Source organism: Equus quagga, chromosome 17 (assembly GCF_021613505.1).
Source record: "Equus quagga isolate Etosha38 chromosome 17, UCLA_HA_Equagga_1.0, whole genome shotgun sequence".
Taxonomy (NCBI): domain Eukaryota; kingdom Metazoa; phylum Chordata; class Mammalia; order Perissodactyla; family Equidae; genus Equus; species Equus quagga.
This window is the reverse complement of record NC_060283.1, coordinates 31429761-31449788: the sequence shown is the minus strand read 5'-3', so window position 1 is coordinate 31449788 and position 20028 is coordinate 31429761.

Here is a 20028-nt window from a genome sequence, read left to right as displayed (position 1 = left end):
ACCTCAGGCCGTGGATCCTACCTCAGGCCGTGGATCCTACCTCAGGCTGTGGATCCTACCTCAGGCCGTGGATCCTACCTCAGGCTGTGGATCCTACCTCAGGCTGTGGATCCTACCTCAGGCTGTGGATCCTACCTTAGGCTGTGGATCCAGCCTCAGAATGTAGATCCTACCTCAGGCTGTGGATCCTACTAAGGACAAGCTGCTGGGATTCTGAGTCCTCTGCATTGGGGTGGTGCTTTGAGCTGTGCAGGCCTCCCACAGGCTGACCTAAGGGGACTGGCCCTTTGGTGTGGCCCTGAATGTCCACATCAGACGAGTTTGTTTCCTCCTGGGCTGGTCCAATCCCCGGGAGGGGTTTCCTTACCAGAGGACAGACCAGCCACTGGCTTCCTGGGACTGAGCTTGGATCGGGGCTGAGGCCCGGCTGTCCATGTGGTGGCTTAGTTGCTCCACTGCCTGAACCTCTCGCTCCTGATCCAGAGCTGCAGCCACTGCTCCATGGAGCTGATGTCCGTGTCCTCCCCAAGAGAGGGGTGGGTGGTGTTTTGGCCACATGGGGAAGAAGGGAGATCTGAGATTCTGATGCCCATGAAAAGGCTGAGGAATAGCACCCGTGTCCCCACAGGGGCCTGGCCTCCTGAGCCTTCCCCTGCTCTGTGGGAAGACGTACTGCTCTACTCCACCGGTCAGCCACCAGCTTGCCACTGACTCCTGACCTCCCTCCTCTTTTCTTTTAGTCCTCTTGGAGCTGGGCCCTTTTTTCTGTCTTATTATTATTATTATTGAGATATAATTGACATATGACTTTGTGTAAGTGTGGGGTGTATGATGTGTTGATGTGACACACATATATGTGGCAATATGAACACCTCAGTAGCTTTAGCTAAAACCTCCATCCTGTCATATAATTATCATTTCTTTTTTGTGGTGAGAACATTTAAGATTTGCTCTCTTAGCAACTCTCAATATATAACGTAGTGTTGTTGACTATATATAATCACTATGCTGTACATAGACACCCAGAGCTTGTTAATCTTATATCTGGGAGTTGGGACCCTTGACCATCTCCCCAATCCCGGCTCCCCCAGCCCCTAGCAGCCACCATTCTCCTCTCTGCTTCTAAGAGTTTGACTTTTTCAGATTCCACATAAGTGAGATCGTGGACCTCAAGGTCCATCCAAATTCTCTCAAATGACAAGATTTCCTTCTTTCTGTGGCTGGGTGATACTCTGTGGTGTACATGCACCACATCTTCTCTATCCATTTCTCCGTCCATGGACACTTGGGGGTTTCCACTCTTGGCTGTGGTCAATAACGCTTTGGTGAACATGGAAAGCAGGCATCTCTGATTCAATTTCTTTGGATGTGCACTCAGAACAGGGACCACTGGACTTTTGTTCGTAACTTTCACTGTGCTGGGTGAGGGAGCAGATGGAGGTGTGTGGTCAACTTGCCATGACTGACTGGCAGAATCTTCATGTTTATTTTCTCTTTGTTATGTTTACTCATTGCTTATTTCTGCTTCTATGCATTTTACTGAATTGATCAAATTTTCAGTGTATTTTTGTTTCTCTTTTAGTGGGTTATAAATATATAATGATTATTACAAACAGTGTTGCATTAGCATCCTACCTAGGCATCTTGGTGTCTGTGGGAGTATTTCCTTAGAATAACTTCTGAGAAGTGATGGCTACAATAGAAGGCACATTCTTCTTTTTATTAGGTAGTATCAAAAAGCCTGAGAAAAGGCTGTAACAATTTATGGGCTCACTTACAGTGTTTGGGAAAAAACACTATCTTTTCAACAAATACTGCATTCATTAACACTAATTGCTGTAACAAACTTGTAAATTTCAGTATCTTAGCATAATAAGAAGGTATTTTTTTCTTGTGGTAACTGGTCCCATGGGGACACATGGCCAGGGGTGATTTGGGACCCAGGTTCGCTTGTCTTCTGTCTCCGTCCCCCAGGAGCAACTGGAGAAAGAGTGAGATTGGGAAGAAAAACCCACCTCAGGGGGCTCATCCACTCAGAGCCGACAGGAACAAACAGGTCACCAGGCCATGCCCGACCCAGGGCCGGGAACACGGACCCTGCCTGAGACCCTGTTGGGGAAGACACATGGGTGCAGCTTTCATTAGCTGTCTCTGCCACCAGCATGCATAAGCTGGCGTTTCTTCAAGACTGAGAATCAACGATTCCTACTTCATACGCGCTCCTGGGCTCGAGGCTGCCTTCCCACTGCGCATTCACGATGGACAGCTCCCCAGGATCCACTGCTCTCTTCACAGTTGGCTGCGCCCCTCAGTTCCTTCCTCTCCCGTCTTCTCTGTCCTCCTTCCCTTGCCTCTCCAACCCCAGAAACTGGACTCTACCTTCCATTGGGACAAACCCCCGGTGGTGTGCTGACTGTGTCTCTCCACACCCACGTCGGTCCATCACACAGTCCCTCAGCGAGTCAGGTGTGGGTGTGTGTTCTCTGTCCAGCCCATAGGTCAAGGCCGAAAGCGCAAAACTTTACCTCCCCTCCTGACTCTGTCTGCTCTTTCTACCGGTAACTGAAAGTTTATTAAATTCACTATGAATCTAGAGATGTCTTTTTCTCCTTTTATTTTTGTCAATTTGCTTTGTATATTTGGAGGTAACGTATTAGTTGTATATAATTGAGAAGGAAACTATCTTCCCGGTGAGTTAAATGTCTTAGCATTACAAATTACTGCTTTTTATCTCTAACAATTCTTCTGCTTTAAAGTTTGTTCAGACTGATATTTAGAGTCAAGTCTGCTTGTTCTGGCTCGTATTTGCATGGAGTGTCTTATTTTCTTCTTTTCCTCTTAACTTTCTGTACTTCACATTTACAGTGTGTCTCCTGTAAGCCGTATACAGTTGGGTTTTGTATTTCCATTCAGTCCGACAAGCTTTATCTTGATTTTGCCTTTGATATGTCACTTACTGCTGTCTTCTCAACTCCCTGTGTCTAGTCATTCTCCTGAAATCAGAGTAAATGCAACCTGAGGACTCAGGATCCAGGACTGAATGAGAAAACTGCACTCCACCACAAATAAAATTCCAAGAACACTCCTGCAAGTCATTGGCATGTCGAGAACCACATGGTAGAATTGTCAGGTTTCAGAAGTTCCCTAAACTTGCATCGCATCCTATGGTTATGAAGCTGGGTTTTGTGGAAGAACACTGCTGCTGTTCAGACTGGAGATTCCGAGCTGTTGCGGCAAGTATAGATGTTCTTTCAACGTTTATATTCATAGAAAGTCAGGACACAGCTGTTGTAAATGTCAATACAAAAACAATACATTCTCTATTAAATTATAATTTCATTTAAAAGTTAACTTAGTGGATTCAGGCAATTTTTACTTGAATGGAAAAGGCTACTTATAACCAACCCCTTCATCACGTAGAAAACAAGTGGTCGGTCTACAGTCAACAACAACACAAAATGACAGAGGCCCCTGAGTTTTGAGCTAATGCTTTGGGGAGACGGTTGAGGCTGTCTGGCCACGTGGGTCCTGAGTCCGTAGAGCCTCTTGGAGGGCAGGTGCGCCCTGGTCTTGGTCCCGGGGATGAATCTCGGAGTGTTTCCTGAGTCACTGCGTGATGCTCCGTGTCCTCCTGGGGTCCTGTGGTGAAGAAGCAGCTGGCGGTTGTTGAGCCATAGCAATCTCCGATGTCCACTTGCGAATAAAAAGTGTGTCTGTTTAGTGTCTCTACCCCATCACCATCACCCTGACTGTGAGGATGACAGTGTAACATTTCACAAAATGAGAAGATGAGCACTATAGTAATCCAAAAACTACAGTAAGAGAAGTGAGATCTTTCAGGGCACGTGGAACAGACACAATAAGATGAATTAAAACTACAGTTACTTAACACCGACCATGATATGCAGCTGAAACTTTTTTCTTGCAATTATAGAGTGATTTTCAGTTAACAGAGCAATTGTTCATTCTTTTTGGTTCATTTCTTACTTTATCAAAGTCAAGGGAAGGTGAAAAAAATCAAATAAACCTTTCTATTATACGAGGAATGTGTGCTCTCCACCAACCAGAATTCTTTGAATTTCCACACAATTCACAACCACAGGCTGCACCAGACACGGTCGGGCCCCTGACATGAGCCCAGCAAATGGAGCTTCCTAAGGGCACACTCAGAGCTGTGTTAACTATGACACGCCACGGCATGTGCTGAAGAGAAAACTCACTCAGCCTGACACTTCTGCTTCCTCTAAAAGGTCTGAGCTGTGTTCCAGAGTGCTGGATGCTGGTGCAGCTGAGGAAGAGGGGAATGAAAGTCACTACTCATTCCTTCACGTCACGTCGCCTCCTTTGCTCTTTCATCTCCCACCTCGTTTGCTTCTTCCCTCCCTGCAGCCTCCTCCCGTGGTTCTCCTCCCCTGGTTCTCCTCCAAATGGTTCTCCTCCGGCTCAGCCACCTTCCTTTCATGAGACCATTTTCCACCCGGAACTAGACTCCTCCACATTCCAGCCTCTTTCCTCACCACCAATGGTTGGGCCAGGGAGAGTTCCTCCAACTTTTGTTTGATCTACAGAAAAATCAAGAAAAAGGCCAGAGCAGCCATCCAGTGTGTTATCTCTGATCTTTGCTTTCATTTCCCTTTAGGAGGATGATCTCGTGTCTCTGTCATGTGGAACTTGGTCTCTCTTTGTGTGTCTCCAAGTGTTCCTTTCTTCCTGTCTGCACTGTTTGCCACCTGGCTGAGCACTTCCAGAAGGTTCTGGAGTGGATTGAAGCTTCTCCTTGTGCTGGTTTACACAAAGAAGACTTCAGAGAGGAGCTGCCGCACAGATTTCCACCTCATTGTTCCCATTTGACCACTTTCCCCAGTGAGGACGGACTCACACCTGCCTGCTGGGCGTCCCTGCTGTCTCTCCAAGATGGCGTGGGGACCTGGGACTCAGACATTCACGTTTACTCTGCTGCTGGTGTACCCGTGCTGGCTCACTGTGGCTCACATACCACGTCACCCTGGCCTTACCTTCACTCTCACAGGCTCCCTCCATTTTTCCTCTCTTGTTCCTTCCGTCTGAAATATTATTATTATTACCATTATTATTGTCTAAGTGTCTTCCTCGATAGTGTGTTTCATTATTCAGTTACTGGTTACTCCAGAGCCGTGGTTCCCAAACTTCAATGTGCTGAAGAGCCGCCTGGGGCGGGTGGAAACACACTGCTGGCCTCCCCCCCCTGCAATTTCTGGTTCAAGGTGCGGGCTTAGGAGAAAGAATGGGATTTCATACTTCAAGGAAGAGTCCAGGCCATTCTGATGAGTGTCCAGGACCACACTTTGGAAACCACTGCCTTGGAGGTCACAGCATAATGTAACCACTCAATTGGATTCCAACAATTAAATCATTATCATTGAATCTGATTTCATTGTTAAAGTCTCATTACATTAGTTCTTTTCCCTCTTCCTGGACAATGCGAGGAAGGATCCTGGAATATTTTATATAATAAGATGCAATTGACCCAATTATCATTACCTCATACAGTCAATACATCAACTTTCATTTGATGCATATTAGCATTTTTTATTGATTTACTCTCTCATTTTCTCCTCCATGCACAATCTTCCTTCTGAGACACTTCTCTTTGTGCCCAAAGAAAGACTTTTAGAATTATTTTTTTTAAATTGTGGGTCAGCTGGTGAAGAATTCTCCGTATTACTGCATTTTTGTTTGAAAACATCTTTATTTCACTTTCATTATTTCAAATGAAATGAAGATGTTTTCTTTATTTCATCTAGAACTGGGAGAGAATAAATTCCTGCTATTTTAAGCCAGTCAGTCTGTACACTTTGTTATGAGAGCTCCATAAAACTAACACAGTGACCCAGAAGATTAAGGTCACATCTCTGATGTTCTAGGAAAATATTTAATATTTAGTCTATTCAGTGGGATGCAACTATGGGTCATAATCCCAAGAAACTAATAAAAGTGAGGAAAGACGACTATGTTCACTGGGTGTGGATTCTAGATTGACAAGTAGGATCTTCAGAACCTTGAAGAAAGCGTCCCTTTGTCTTCTGGCCTCCGTTATCCTCTGTGAGAAGGAGGCTGTGAATTGCATTGTTGACTGTCGGAAAGCGACATTCTCCCCACTCTGCATGTTGAAAGATCCTTCTCTTCTTTGGATTTCAGCAGTTTTACAATGATGCATCTTAGTTTGATTTTCTTTGCCCTCATTACGCTTTGGTTTCCTGTGTGTCTTGATATTTTTTATCTGTTTCGGAAAATTCTCAGTCATCGCCTCCTCAAACAGAGTTTTCTTCTACTCTCTGATCTCCACCAGACATCCAGTCACATGTGTGGTGGACTTTTCTCCACAACCCATGTCACTTACACTTTTTTCTCTGTTTTCCTTGTTCAATTTGCATATTTTCTTTTATGTTCCAGTTCACCAATCCTGTCTTCATCTGCATCTAATCATCTGTTAACACGTTCATTAAGTCTTGAGTTTCAGTTATTCTATTTCTCCTCTGTTACATTTCAATTTTTTGATACTTTCTAGTCCTCAGCTACAATTTTCAGCCTTGTCTTCTATCTCTTTGAATATATTAAGTACAATTATTTGGAAATATGTGTTTGTTTACTCCATTATTTGGATGCTCTGTGAGTATATTTCTATTACCTCTCATTTTTTTTTTTGATTTTTTAATAATGTTGGCTTGCTTCCACACAGTTGTGCCAGGTATGATTGTAGAGACCCTCTAATTGCTAGAAAATGTTTGTCTTTCTCCAGAGAGAATTCCATTTGACTCTGGCAAGTAGCAGGGGGCACTAGAATGCTAAAATGCTATGAAACAATAAAAAGAGTAGAAATAAACCATAGCCAGGTGTAGGGACCTGAAATTGGCCACCCCAAGATATGTCTCTTTGGCATGAGGATTATTTGTGGCTGATTGCTTTTGATAAACTGGGACAGGGAAGGAGGCTCTGAGGAATGGAACTTGCCCTTCGTTAGGACACATTTACGTTTGTAAGGTAAATCTCTATCTGTGCCTCCCTCTCTGTACCTGGAAGAAGAAAGGAGATGGCCTTCTCTCTAGAAACTCTTAATCAATACCAAAGGCAAGGACTTAAATCTGCCTTTTATTGTGCTAGTCTGGTAACCTCCTGTAACTGACTTCCCTCCCCCTCCCAACGTTGGCATCTCCTTAAAGATTAAGCATCTTTCTTTAGGCTGGAAACCGATTGCAGCACTCATCTGTGACCCCCCAGCCCGAGGTAACACACCTGCCACCCCGCGGCATTCACTGAGACAGCAGACCTATCTGCCGTTTCCATCAAGAGCTGTGCTGACAGAGCAGCCTCGTGACTATTGTAAAAGGGACATTTCAATCACATGTGAAACACCCTGTTTGGGAGTATATAACCACTCTGTGTACCCCACTTCTTCGGTGCCCTTTCTTCCTTGGGGAAGAAAGGCCCCGGGCCATGGTTCCTCATAAAGCTTTGTTTAATTTTCTCTTGCTATTCTGTCTCATGTGAATTTAATTCGTTCTCTGGCCAGATGAACCCACATTTGGGAAGAGGAAATGTCTTCCTACCCTACACAGGTCAACCCTTACATGTGCTGGTATGTTTCTGGCTCCTCCCCATTCCTGGGGTCCATTAGGTTAGAACTGCATGCCCCTTGGTCCCAGAGCTCCTCAGTCTCCCGCCACCTTCTCTGGAGTTGCCTGACCACCTGCTGGGGGATGCTGCCATGTGTACTGGGCCCCCTGGTTTCTTCTTTCTCTTAGATCTTGGCCACACAGTTTTTCACAGGCTCGTTACCTCTCAGGTGTCTTCCAATTGATGTGTAATCCTCCTCACTGGGCAGTAGGTCTGAATTATCTACCCCACCTATTCCACAGACAGATCAATTATATTTTTAAACAGATAATTCCCTTAGAATGATGATTTTTATGTGGTGCCATGGACTGAATTATATGCTCACAAAATCCATGTGTAGAAGCCCTAATCCCCAATGTGAGTGCACTGGGGTCTGGGGCCTTTAGGAAGGTAATGAGTGATGTCTTAAGAGTAGGACCCTGATCTCATAGGACTGGTGTCTCTGTAAGAAGAGGAGCAGACCCCAGAGCTCCCTCTCTCTGCTCACACACCGAGGAAAGGCCATGTGAAGACACAGCGAGAAGACGGCCGTCTACAGGCCAGGAAGCAGGCCCTCACAGAAACCAAATGTGCCAGCACCTTGATCACGGACTTCCAGCCCCCAGAGCTCTGAGAAGTAAGTTCCGTTGTTTGAGCCCCCCAGTCTGTGGTGTTATGTTATGGTGGCCTGAGCAGACCAACACATGGTGATATTGTTTTTATTAATAAAAGTACAAAATATGTGATATACCTTATGTAATTCATCTTTCAAGCCACCTTAATATGTATATAGCTATATTTTTCAAATACACGGTCTGGTGTTTGTGTGGCTGGTGGAAAATCCCACAGGAGTATCACATGTAAATTCTCCACGAATCTACAAGGTGCTGTAATAACTCACCTTGAGGAAAACCCACTGTGTAGTCGACCCACCGTGCATCGTGGAGAGAGAGAGAAGGAGGCACCACTAGCACAGTGCTGATTCAGAAGGATGTCAAATGCAGAATTGTAAAGAAAGGCTGACCACAGCTTCCACCATTCTTATAAAAAGACCCTCAACCTTTTCACGTTGCTCAGTTTTAGAGCAGTCGGAGACGTTCCATCAATGTGTCCTGTGCAACTTTCCCTGCTTTTTTTAGACCTTCCTGCTCCTAATATGTTGGTGACCCCTGGGCTCTGAACCTCTGTCACAATAACGTGTCCACTGGATGGTCAACCCCGAGTGCACCAGTGGACTCACACCGTGCTTCTCCGTCACACTCACCACACACGTGTCTGTTCTCTGCATGTGGCTGGCGAATGTGGTGACAGTGTCCTCCAGTAGATCGTACATATGTAATACAAACTAAAATTATTTTTTAAGTTTTCAAGATTTAATTCCTGGAAGTTAGTAAGCCAGGTTAAAGTGGTTTGTATGACTGTAGATTTGACCTCCCCCAAGGCTACACGTTCCATCTACGTCAGATTCAGTCAGAAACATGATCAGTTCCTACAATAACTAAGACCATTCTAATGTCCTCTAAGGCACAGTGACTGTTGTGGGTCGAATTCTGTCCCCCAAAAGGGCATCTTGAAGTCTTATCCCCTGGTACCTGTGAATGTGACCTTATTTGGATATAGGGTCTTTGCAGATGCGATCAAGTTAAGATGAGGTCACCAGAGTAGGCCCTGGTCAATGTGACTGGTGTCCTTATAGGAAGAAGAAATTAGGACACAGACACCCAGAGGGCCGACCATGTGATGATGGAGGCAGAGATCGGAGGTTGTGGGCACCTATCAGGAGCTGGTAGAGGCCGGAAGTCTCCTCCCCCACAGCCTCCAGAGAGGACGGGGCCCTGCCAACACCTTGGCTTCAGACTCCTGGCCTCTGGACCCAGGAGAGAATAAATTCCTGTTGTTTTAAACCACCAGCTCTGTGGCACTTTGTTATGACAGCTCCAGGAAACTATTACGGTGACCCAAAAGATTAAAGCCGCATCTCCATTGTTATAGGAAAATATTTAATGTTTAGTCTATTTAGTAGGATGCAACTACGGGTCCTAATCCAAGAAACTAATAAAAATGAATCAAGCCCCTAAGTGTTCTTGGCCTGCTGTGAGCAGACACAGCTTCCAAGCACAATCAAAGTGTGTGCTCCTCAGAATTAGCAAAGAGATAGCAGGCCCCCATCATATGCAAAACATTATATTTCACACTGCGATTAATGGGAAGATGATGCAGACCATGTCCCAGTTGTCATTTGAGTCCATGTGCACATGAATGAGATGCCAAACATTTGACAACTTCTCCAAGAAGGATGTGTATTATTTGACTTAAATAAAGGAGGAAGGAGGTGATATTAGGATTATGGGCCAGAACTGGCTAGAAATCTATTCACAGGTTGGCCTGAGAGTTAAGTCCTGCCCCCGCAGTTAGAGAGGAGGGGACTTGGGGGGCAGAAGTGAGTGGCCCACAAATGTCGCTGGCTTGTCATTTTCCATCCTCTTCACCAGGTAACTCCCCTGCGAGAGACTCGACCTACAGTCTTGTGTTTGAGACTGGAGTTGAAGGAAGGGCATTTCCTCCACAGGAGGGTCTGGTCTTTACTCCAGGCCAGTGGAGGATCAGCGGGGGCCCAGGTGCAGGAGGGGCAGGGCTTCTGGGATGAGACAGTGATGGTGGCGACCTGACCCACCCGGGCTGGGCAGGTGAGTCTGCTGCTGACTCCGGTGGAAGCCAAGTGCAGGGGAGAGATGCTCCAGTGAACCGCCAGAGTCCTGACAGGGTGTGAGGAAGGAGGCTGGGGGACAGAGAGCCCCGTTCTCACCCCATGAGCACCCAGAGGAGCCTCTCTGCCAGCGCTGCAGCCCTGTGGTCTGACTAGCTCACACCTGCCCCTCAGACCTGCAGGAGCTCACCTGTGCGCTGTGGCCTCCTAGTGTCCCCTCGGATGCTGGTGGGATACAGACACCTGAGGACCCGAGTGGGAGGCTGAGAGTAAGGCAGGAGGTGTTAATCCTGCAGGGGGACCAGGAGGGGAGCACGCAAGGAAGACGTGATCAGAGGGAAAAATACAGTCAGAGCTGATTTTACTGCAGAAGAGGAGGTGGAGGAGCCTGCAGTGGAGATTAGGGGACTCGCAGGGCACAGGTGGGCTCGGGGCCAGGGGAAAGGGAAGCGCCTCCTCAGAATCAGGGAAGGAGGAGGTGGGGCTGAGCCAGGGGAGCTGCTGGGGCGCCTGCCCAGGGGCGGGAGCTCGTCTTTCAAGTTGATGGTGACAGCGGGGAGCTGCCTGGAGGGTCAGACACTTGCAGCCTGGGCTGTGAGGCCCGGGTCCTGCATTATGCAGAGATAAATCAGCTGGTGGCTCTGCTCTTCTGTGCCAGGGAGGAGATGGCCTCCAGATTGATGTGCAGCTGAAGGTTGTGGAAGCGAAACCACGGGGAAGAGGGGGCTGCTGCTCTCCTGGAGCTACCCCGGGCTAGAGCCAGCTCAGCCCTCGGGTTCTTCCACCATGGGTACCTGGTGCCCGTGTGGGTCCTCGTCCCTTAGAGCTCTGTCTACAGCCCTGAGCTCTGGTTGAACACCACCTCGAGGCTCACACACGGTTTCGCTAGTTTGGATCCTGGGCGCGGACATGGCACTGCTTGTCGGGCCACCCTGGGGTGGCATCCCACATGCCACAACTACAAGGACCCACAACTAAAAATATACAACTATGTACTGGGGGGCTTTGGGGAGAGGAAGAAAGCAAACAAAAAATAAGATTGAAGATCACCTCGAGGCACTTTGGGAAGTGGGTGAGGTGTAAGTAAAAGCTCGGAGGGGCCGGGGTGGGGGTGTGAGGCAGGAGGTGGCTGCAGGTCACTGGCTTTGCTGTTTCTCACCTGCTGGAGGTGTGGAGCCTGTTATCAGGGTGACGGGGCAGAGAGAAGGACACAGAGAGGCTGTGGACAGAGCCCCTTGAGACTCACAGCACTTTAAAGTTTCACAAGAGAAGGGAGAGCGTGGGGTGCAGGCTGGGAGTGAGGAAGGACGTCAAGCAGATTCCATTTGTTCAGGAACCAAGCAGACACTGAAGTCGCAGGCAGAGAATCACGCCTTCCAGCCCCCGAGGCTCCAGGACAGATGATCTCAGCAGCGCTTTCATCCTTCCAACAAATGTGGTGAATTTAGCAGGAAATGTAGATTGGAGAAATTCGGGTTCACACAGAAACAGACTTCCTGAGGTCAGCCCCGTGGCCGAGTGGTTAAGTTCGTGCGCTCCACTTCGGCGGCCCAGGGTTTCACCAGTTTGGATCCTGGGCGCAGACACGGCACCGCTCGTCAAGCCATGCTGAGGGGGCGTCCCACATAGCACAACCAGAGGGACCCACAACTAAAATATACAACTCTGTACTAGGGGGCTTTGGGGAGAAGAAGAGAAAAAAAGAAGATTGGCAACAGACATTAGCTCGGGTGCCAATCTCTAAAAAAAAAAAAAAAAAGAACTTTCCACTGATTTTCACGAGACTGTATCCTATTACTAGATTTCTAGATGAATTCTGTGGTGATCAGGTGATGTTAATTAAGATGATATTAAACAAAAATGTCAAATGTTAATTTTACCAGCTTCAGGAGCACATGTAGACCTCAGCCTGTCCCATGCTTGTGTGGAAACTCAACCCCGCCTAGCAAAACAGCCCTCCCCTCTGCTCCAGTCGCAGTAAACAAGCAGCAGTGTGGGGGATGGCGCAGGACTCTCCTGCATGGGCTCTGCGTATGAGATGACACACCCTCTACAGGGAGGACGAACCGAGGGTGACACGGGGGCTTGGAGTAGGAAGAGGTCCTCGGTCTGACACCTGGGCAAGCTTCTCCCCTCCTGATGCCCCTGCAGAGCCTTCTGGCTGTGGGACGCACCCGACACCTGCTACTCTAAGGCATCTGCCACCTGGGGCAGAGGGTGGCCAGTGGCCCAGGCCTCCTGCAGGTGCACCATCATCTATGCAGGACGTGGGGTCAGCCCAGACCAGCGGGCACCATCTGGGCTCAGACCAGCTCCATCCATACTTACCGTGTCTTGTTCTATAGTCACCTGACGGCAAACCCAAGACGCTCACTGACGCACAGGAGCTAACCCAAAGAGCCCCTGGTGGCAACACTGGGACAGTTCAAGCAAGAAAAAAATGAAGCAATTCTGGAGTATAACCCAACGTACAAAATAAATATATCTATGTCCATGCTGATATAAATAAATGACTGAATAAATGGAAAAGAAGATCCGAACCTTCTGTGTAAGGGAATTCCAAACGGTTCGTGTAGATGCATCATCCTCAGGGGAAAGAAGCAAACTCCTCAGACGCAGGCTGTGCACGGTGACTTCCAAACAATATTTACGGCACAGAAAGGCAGAAATGGCAGGTCTGCAGAGGAGAACCTGACCAACGCCAGCCCCGCCACGGGACCGAGGTCCGCGTCAACAGGGAGGGTCACTGGGCAGCGCATGCCCTTTACGTGGTGTGAGGAGAAGGGCATCTCACCTCTGTGGTCTTCCTCCCAAAAACTCATCACCCAGTCTAGTCACGAGGAGAAAGCCAGACAAATCCCAACAGAGGGTCGTCCTACAAAACACCAGCCCGGCTCCACACAACCCCAGTCGTCAAAGTCAAGGGAAGTCTGGCCGTCCACACGGCCCAGAGGAGGCTGAGACATGAAGACTGCAGGTCGTGGGTCCTGGCACAGAAGAGGGACCTTAGGGGGAGCTGAGGACATGCGAGTAAGGACTGGACTTTAGTCAACAACAATCTATCAACCCTGGTTCACTAACTGTGACAGGAGCACCACACGGATGTAAGACGTCACTCACAGGGCAAACCACGTGTGCAGCACGGAGGGACTCTCTGCATTGTCTTCAGAACTTCTCTGTAAATGTAAAACTGTTCTAAAATAAAAGTCTGTTTAAAAAATGGTGTTACTAGAACACATTGACTATTATTTGCCAGACCAGTAAGGTGGTGCTTTATATATATTATACACATAGTGGAATTACTTACAGTTTTCAAAAATATGGTAATTTAGTTAAAAATCTAGTCCATTCAGAATGAAACTAGATATATTTTATAAAATACCATATGAGTTGTAGATAACTTATTTCCCAAAGATCCTCTGCTGTCCTCAAGATGATGAGCATGTTTGAGTCCTCTGCTGTTCGCGAAAGCTTTGCCTTCAGACAGCTTTTACCCAAATAAAACCTTAGTGGGAAAATAACAGTTTGCTCTTTGCTATTGGTCACCTGGAATTCAGCAGGAACCGGGGACGGAGGAGGCACGCAACCCTGTTTCAGCGTCAGCTCTTTCTGACTGTCCTTTAACTCTGCTCTGAAACTTAGGTTTGACAAAGTGATTTAACTTGTCCACTCTGTAAGTGGGTTAGAATCTACCTAATCATTTTGACTGAAAGAAAAGCTACTTTCCTTCTCACAGATCCTATTTTCCAGACAAACCTAGGATAGATTAAAATAGTTCTCCCTTGAGGCAGGAAAAGAAAAACAGTCTCTTCAAAGACAGAAGAGTTAACCATGCAGTTGGGCAGTAATTTGTTATTTGGGTCTTAACCAGGGGCTTTCAACTGCTCCTTCATCTACAGCAGTCAGTGCCAGGGGCTCTGGAAGCTGGTTCTGTGCGTTGGCCAGACCCAACTGGGGCGCACTTCTATTCTGTTCAATGTTCTCGGAGTTGTGTGAAAACCTAATTTTCATGAGACAAGTATGCCACAAACCCCAAGATCTTAACGTCTCTTCATGAAGTCATTTTCTCATCATTGTTCACTGAGCCATGCATCCACTTTCACGTGCATCCATCATTCAATATGTGCACTGATGATACCAGCCACATCTCCCATAAAACCACGCCGTCACCCTCCAACCTCCCAGTAACAGCAGTGCTGTTCATACTGACTCATGAAGACTTGGGGTGTAGATCAAATGCATTTAAAAATAAATCAAGCCCACCCACCACACTCATATGTGGGCTCACATAGAAGCAAACGGATCTGATTTGTTTGCTGTAGAATAATTCAAACCAGAGAGAAGAAAATCATAATCAGCTTAATTGTGGGATGACATATCGTTATTGTCAAGTGGCTGCTGGGATCTCTTCAAGGAATGTCAATGGAACAGACAATTATTTTGATTAATTGTGTCGTGTTACTACTTAAATACTCATTCCAGCTTCATTCATTTCAAAATAGAAAATATTGATCCTTTGAAAGAGACATATTATCTGACATCTTTATTTATTCCTCTCAGAAAAAGTGATCTCTGAAGATGTGCTCACTGCTGGTGAGATTCCCAGTGCCCCCGCCTGCCCGTCTGCTGGGGCCAGGTCACCTCTGTCCACCTGGGAAACACGATGAGAAGGTGACATTCTGTGTTCACACGCGTGAGACTTCATCAAGCACGGCGGTATTTTCCCCTGTGTTTTTAGGTAGGCTGCGTGCTGTGAATCTTGTCAGGGCTGCATTTAGTTTCAATGAAATACGCATTTGGTTTTATCCAGAATCTGAACCCAATTAGTGACGACACTTAATACCTGTTGACGCAGACAGCTGACTGCAGGAATTTTTAGTTGGGTCCTCCTGTTTTGAAACAGGCCTCCAACAATCAATTTTATAAGGAAGGAAAATAATGACTGGAGGAGAGAGGAACTTGACCTGTGAGCCGCGTGTCGCTATGCTTAGTTCCTGAGCGGTTACGGACACGCCCCCAGCAGCTGCTCCCTGTGCCCCTCTACTCTGCCCTGTGTGTCCTGCATGCAGATGTCACACAGGAAGCATCTTAACCCTGACAGCCAGCTGGTAAACCGCCAGGAGGGAACCTAAACTCCTGTTTTCTGATTTCCTCCAGACTCTTCCAACCCCAGGCCACTCAGGAGTCAAGCTGTGAACCCAGAGTCCCAAGAAGGAATCTCAGAGAAGTCAGACTTCCAGGCTCACTGGATCAGGCAAGGCATGGGGACTATTTTCCTAGGAGAGCGCCGTCATGAAATCACCGAGGTGCAGGAACCTGGCGGTTCAGTGACACCAGCAACTTCTCTCTTCCTGGCACTGCTTCTACTCAAACCTGAGCATTAACCTGCACGTATTTATATGAAAGGCATACATAAAATTATCATATTCTGCAGAAAACTTTTTGTCAAAAATTCAGATAGTGATATTATACATATTTCAAAACCCTAGCAGCTACAAACCACTATATCTTAATGGCCTTTTGTGTGACAAATATATAACTATGGCCAACTTAATAGGAAAGTATATAAAACAGGGGTTGTTTTCCAAGTCACTCATCTTTACAAATATTTAATTAGTCCTTCAAGATGATTTTCTCTTTGCTTCAAATATAATTATGTGGGTATCTGGACAAGTTTCTAACATTTTTGTCTAAATTCCTTTATTATTTTGAAACTGTTCTCTTCTATATCAAAATGATAATGTTCAAGTTGGAGAACAAATTCCCAGTAAAAATGAAGTTGCGTTTGCTCTATAAGCTGTAGTCCCCTAGGCAGGCATGGCCGGTTGCTTTCCTTCCTCACAGCTGAGGGACGCCCACTCTTCTGGGTGGTGAACTGCTTTCCCGGCAGTGGTCATGGGACACCTTCCTGTGTGTTGAGGGCGGGACCTCCAGGCCACACTGCAGGGCCCCATCCCTGCGGCTGTGCATCCTGGGCTCACCCTCCTTTCTGACCACAGCCAGTACAGGTGGCCAGACCACTGCAGCGGCCGTGTCATGTCAGCAGGAGGCCCGGCTGCGTGCCATGGGCTGAACGTTTGCATCTCCCCAAATTCGTATGTTGACACCTAACCCCAGGTGATGGTAGTTGGAGGTAAAACCTTTGGGAGATGTGAGCCTGTGATTTATAACAAGAAATGCACATCTGGTCCTCGCCCCTTTTCCTGGCACAGAGCTCCTAAAACCTGGGAATTTCCCAAGTGATGAGAGTGATAAAGATGTCTTTTGATAAGTGAATGAGGTGACTTTTGGAAAGACCCTAAAGATGGGGCCTAGTGGGCAGGGGAACCAAGCCCATGACAGAAGAGATGGAACCTTCAGTCCCAACCCCACCCTCTGAGGAGGTGGGGGCCCCAGACTGTGTTCCATCACCACTGGCCAATGATTTAATCATTCGTGCCTGTGTAATGAGGCTTCCATGAAAACCCAAAAGGACTGGTGCCCCTTCCCACAGACCTCGCCCTATGCATCTCTTCCATCTGCTGTTCCTGAGTTATATTCGTTCATAATAAACCTGTGATCTGGTAAGTAAACTGTTTCTCTGAGTTCTGTGAGCCCCTGCAGCAAATTAATCAAACTCAGGGAGGGCTAGTGGGAACCCTGCCTTTATAAGCAGTAGGTGGAGGGCAGAAGCCCAGGTGACATCTGGACTTGCGATTGGGGTCTGCAGTGGGGGATCTAGTAGAAGTGAGCCCTTAACCTCTGGTTATCTCAGGAAGATAGTATCAGAAATCGTTGACGAGTCCAGAATCGTTGGACATCCAGCTGATGTTGGAGAACTGCTTGATGTGGGGGGAAAAAAACCCACATCAGGAGTGGTGTCAGTCAGAATCAGAGGATATGACTAGGGCATGAAGGTGGAGCCCATGAATGAGATTAGAGCCCTTACGAAAGAGGCCCCGAGAGCTCCCTGCCCTCCTGCCCCATGAGGACACAGTGAGAAGACGGCCAGCGTCAACCAGGCAGTGGGCTCTCACAGCTCCCCCCACGCCTCACCTGATCTCGGACTCCCGTCTCCAGAGCTGAGATGTCAGCGTCTGTTGTTGTAACTGCCCAGTCTGTGCTCTGTGGAATTCCGTTACAGCGGCCTGGAGGGGCGCAGACACTGGGCTGCCAGACTCAGCAAGTCGAAGCTCTGTTTTTTTCCTACTTAAGGGCATCATCTTAAACTACCACTAGTTAATTTATTTACTTGTTATTTTTTTATACTCCACCCCCTCAAATGTACTTTTGTTTTCCAAATGAACAGGAAGACTCAAGTGGTCTCTGAATTTTTCCTGGAAAACAAAAGTGGCCTTCAGAGGTCAAGCGGAGAGAAGTGACTGGAATTTGCACTGCATGAGCATCGCTCCATTCACAGGAAGATAATCAGTGGCTATTTGGGGTTACCTGTCATGGTGGGACGTTTGCCAGAAGGATCGGGGTCCCTGAGAGCCTTTCCTTTTGTGGCTGAAGTTAAAAAACAGCTGGAGGACGAGGTGAGTGGCGGTGCGCTTGGTGGCTGTGTGGACGAATGTGGTCAGTCTCTCTGAAAGGCAGCTCCCAGGATGCCCGGCTCCCAGGAGGCCTGGCTCTCAAGTGGGTGTGGCCTGGGGAAGAGCTGCTCCTTGGTCCTCAGAGGTGTGGTCCTGACTCCTCTTCCCTCGTCCTGGACGCCCAGCGTGGCCTTCCTACAGCAGTGTGGAGACCTGCTTCTGCAGGGGAGGCACCGCCTGGCCTGTAGGACTGGCTTTCTCTCCCCGTGGTGCACTCGGCCACCGAGCTTTAGGAACCCGTCAGACGGGAGGTGGGGCCTCTTGGCCCCCTCCCAGGTTCTATGGAAATGACTGTCCCATTACGTGAGGTCACATGAGACCCTGAGCACCTTGCGGGCGAGCTCCGTGGAGCGAGGTGGGCTGGGGGTGGGCGGAGGGACGCGGGAAGGTCCCCACCAGGGATGGGGAGTCCACAGAGAGCATTGCAACGTCACACCCTCTGCTGGTCCCCCAAAGCATGTGACCGGGCCAATTACACAGTCCCCAGGCAAGACTGTCCTGAGAAGTTGGCCTGGGCAGGACAATGGCCATAGCTGCCTGCTTCAAATACCCTCAGGGCCATGGGTTTGCTCTCTGCCCCCAAGGGAGGCTCCTGCTCACGGGGCAGCCTGTGTCTGAGGGAGGGGACAGGATCCCCTGTGCCTTGCCTGTCCCTCCCCCAAGCTGAAGGCCCCCTCTCTGCCCACGGGGCAGGTGCAGGTGCAGGTGTGCTCTTGCCTGTGAAAGCCCTGGGTGCAGAGGTCACTCCCTGACGGCCAACCAGGGTCTCCAGCAAGACAGTGACTCTCCAGTCTACACCCCATAAACACCACCAAACAGAAACCACATACGGCTCATAAACCTACTTCGTGTTTCCTTTTCCTTGTAGAAATTTGTCTTAAATGCTGGTTTTCATCCCTGTGTCTTGCTGACTTCTCCCAGTCCTTTAGGAATTAGCCTTCACAAGATGAAAAGCGAGTGGGGCTTTGAAGAGGCCCCTGATGGTGCCGAAATAAAAGGAGAATGTTTGCCTTATTAGCGGAGTTTCCTCTTACTGTCCTCAGAGTCACTATTTCACTATTTCTGGTACGCCCCTCACAGATGGGAGAGCAGTGAAAGAAAAATAATACAGCATTCAATATTTAATTTGCAAACATAAAATGCTAATTAAAACCTACAGCTCCCAGGCTTCTATTTGACTTTTGAAATCCATTCTGCTGTCAGGATTTCAGTTTCCTGGTTCTCTTTTATGGTTATGTGTTTAATTGCGAGCCTTAATCTGAAAGGACTGGGGGAGGGGGTTTCATAAGAGCATCACAAAAAATAACTGTTACAACATTCATTTAAATATAAACAGCGTCCCCGCTCAGCTGATGCCGCAGTGTTGAATAACTTCGTCTCAGGAGGTGAAGACTCCGTGTTGCAAAAGTGACTGAAGCTTCAGTTCACAGACCGGAGTCTGGTGAGGGCGGAATCCAAACTGTGAGAGGGTGACCCTCATGTTGAGCATCTCCCGGGCGCAGTCCTGTCTGCAGCTGGAGCGGTGGCGCCTCATGCCTGTGCCTTCGTCATCCCAGCAGAACCCAGGAGGGGAGTGCTGTTCCTCCTGCTGGGACGGTGTGGGCAGTACTGCGTCAATCAGTAAGCCTCCTGCTGTTAGGAAAATAACCTGAGATGAGTTAAAAACCAAAACAGTGAAGCGTCAAGACTCCAAACAAGCAGAATAACAAGTAGTTGTAACACCCACCAGGCGCCTCAAAACCGGCAGCAGAGCCAGCGTCTGCCCTGCGTTCCTGCTTCAGAGAGGACGTCGCCGGGGCCTGGGGAGGCCACCGTCACCCGGAGCGAAGGTGAGACTGGAAGGCAGGACCCAGTGGCCCAGACGCTCCAGCAGTGTGGCCCTGGCGACCTTCCCTGACCTCCCGTCCTGGCAGCTTCCTTGCAGGTGAAGAGTCTGTGGCAAGCCTGCTATGATGCCCGCCACGGTGTCCCATCTGCCTGCGGTAGGACTGTGTGGGTTTCAGGGAAAAGCCAGTGTGGACGTCTGTCCCGAGCAGAAGTGACGTCTCCCTGGCCGGGGCCCCTGTCCTTCTGCTAAATCAACAGCTGAACAATTGGAGAAATAAATACGAAACG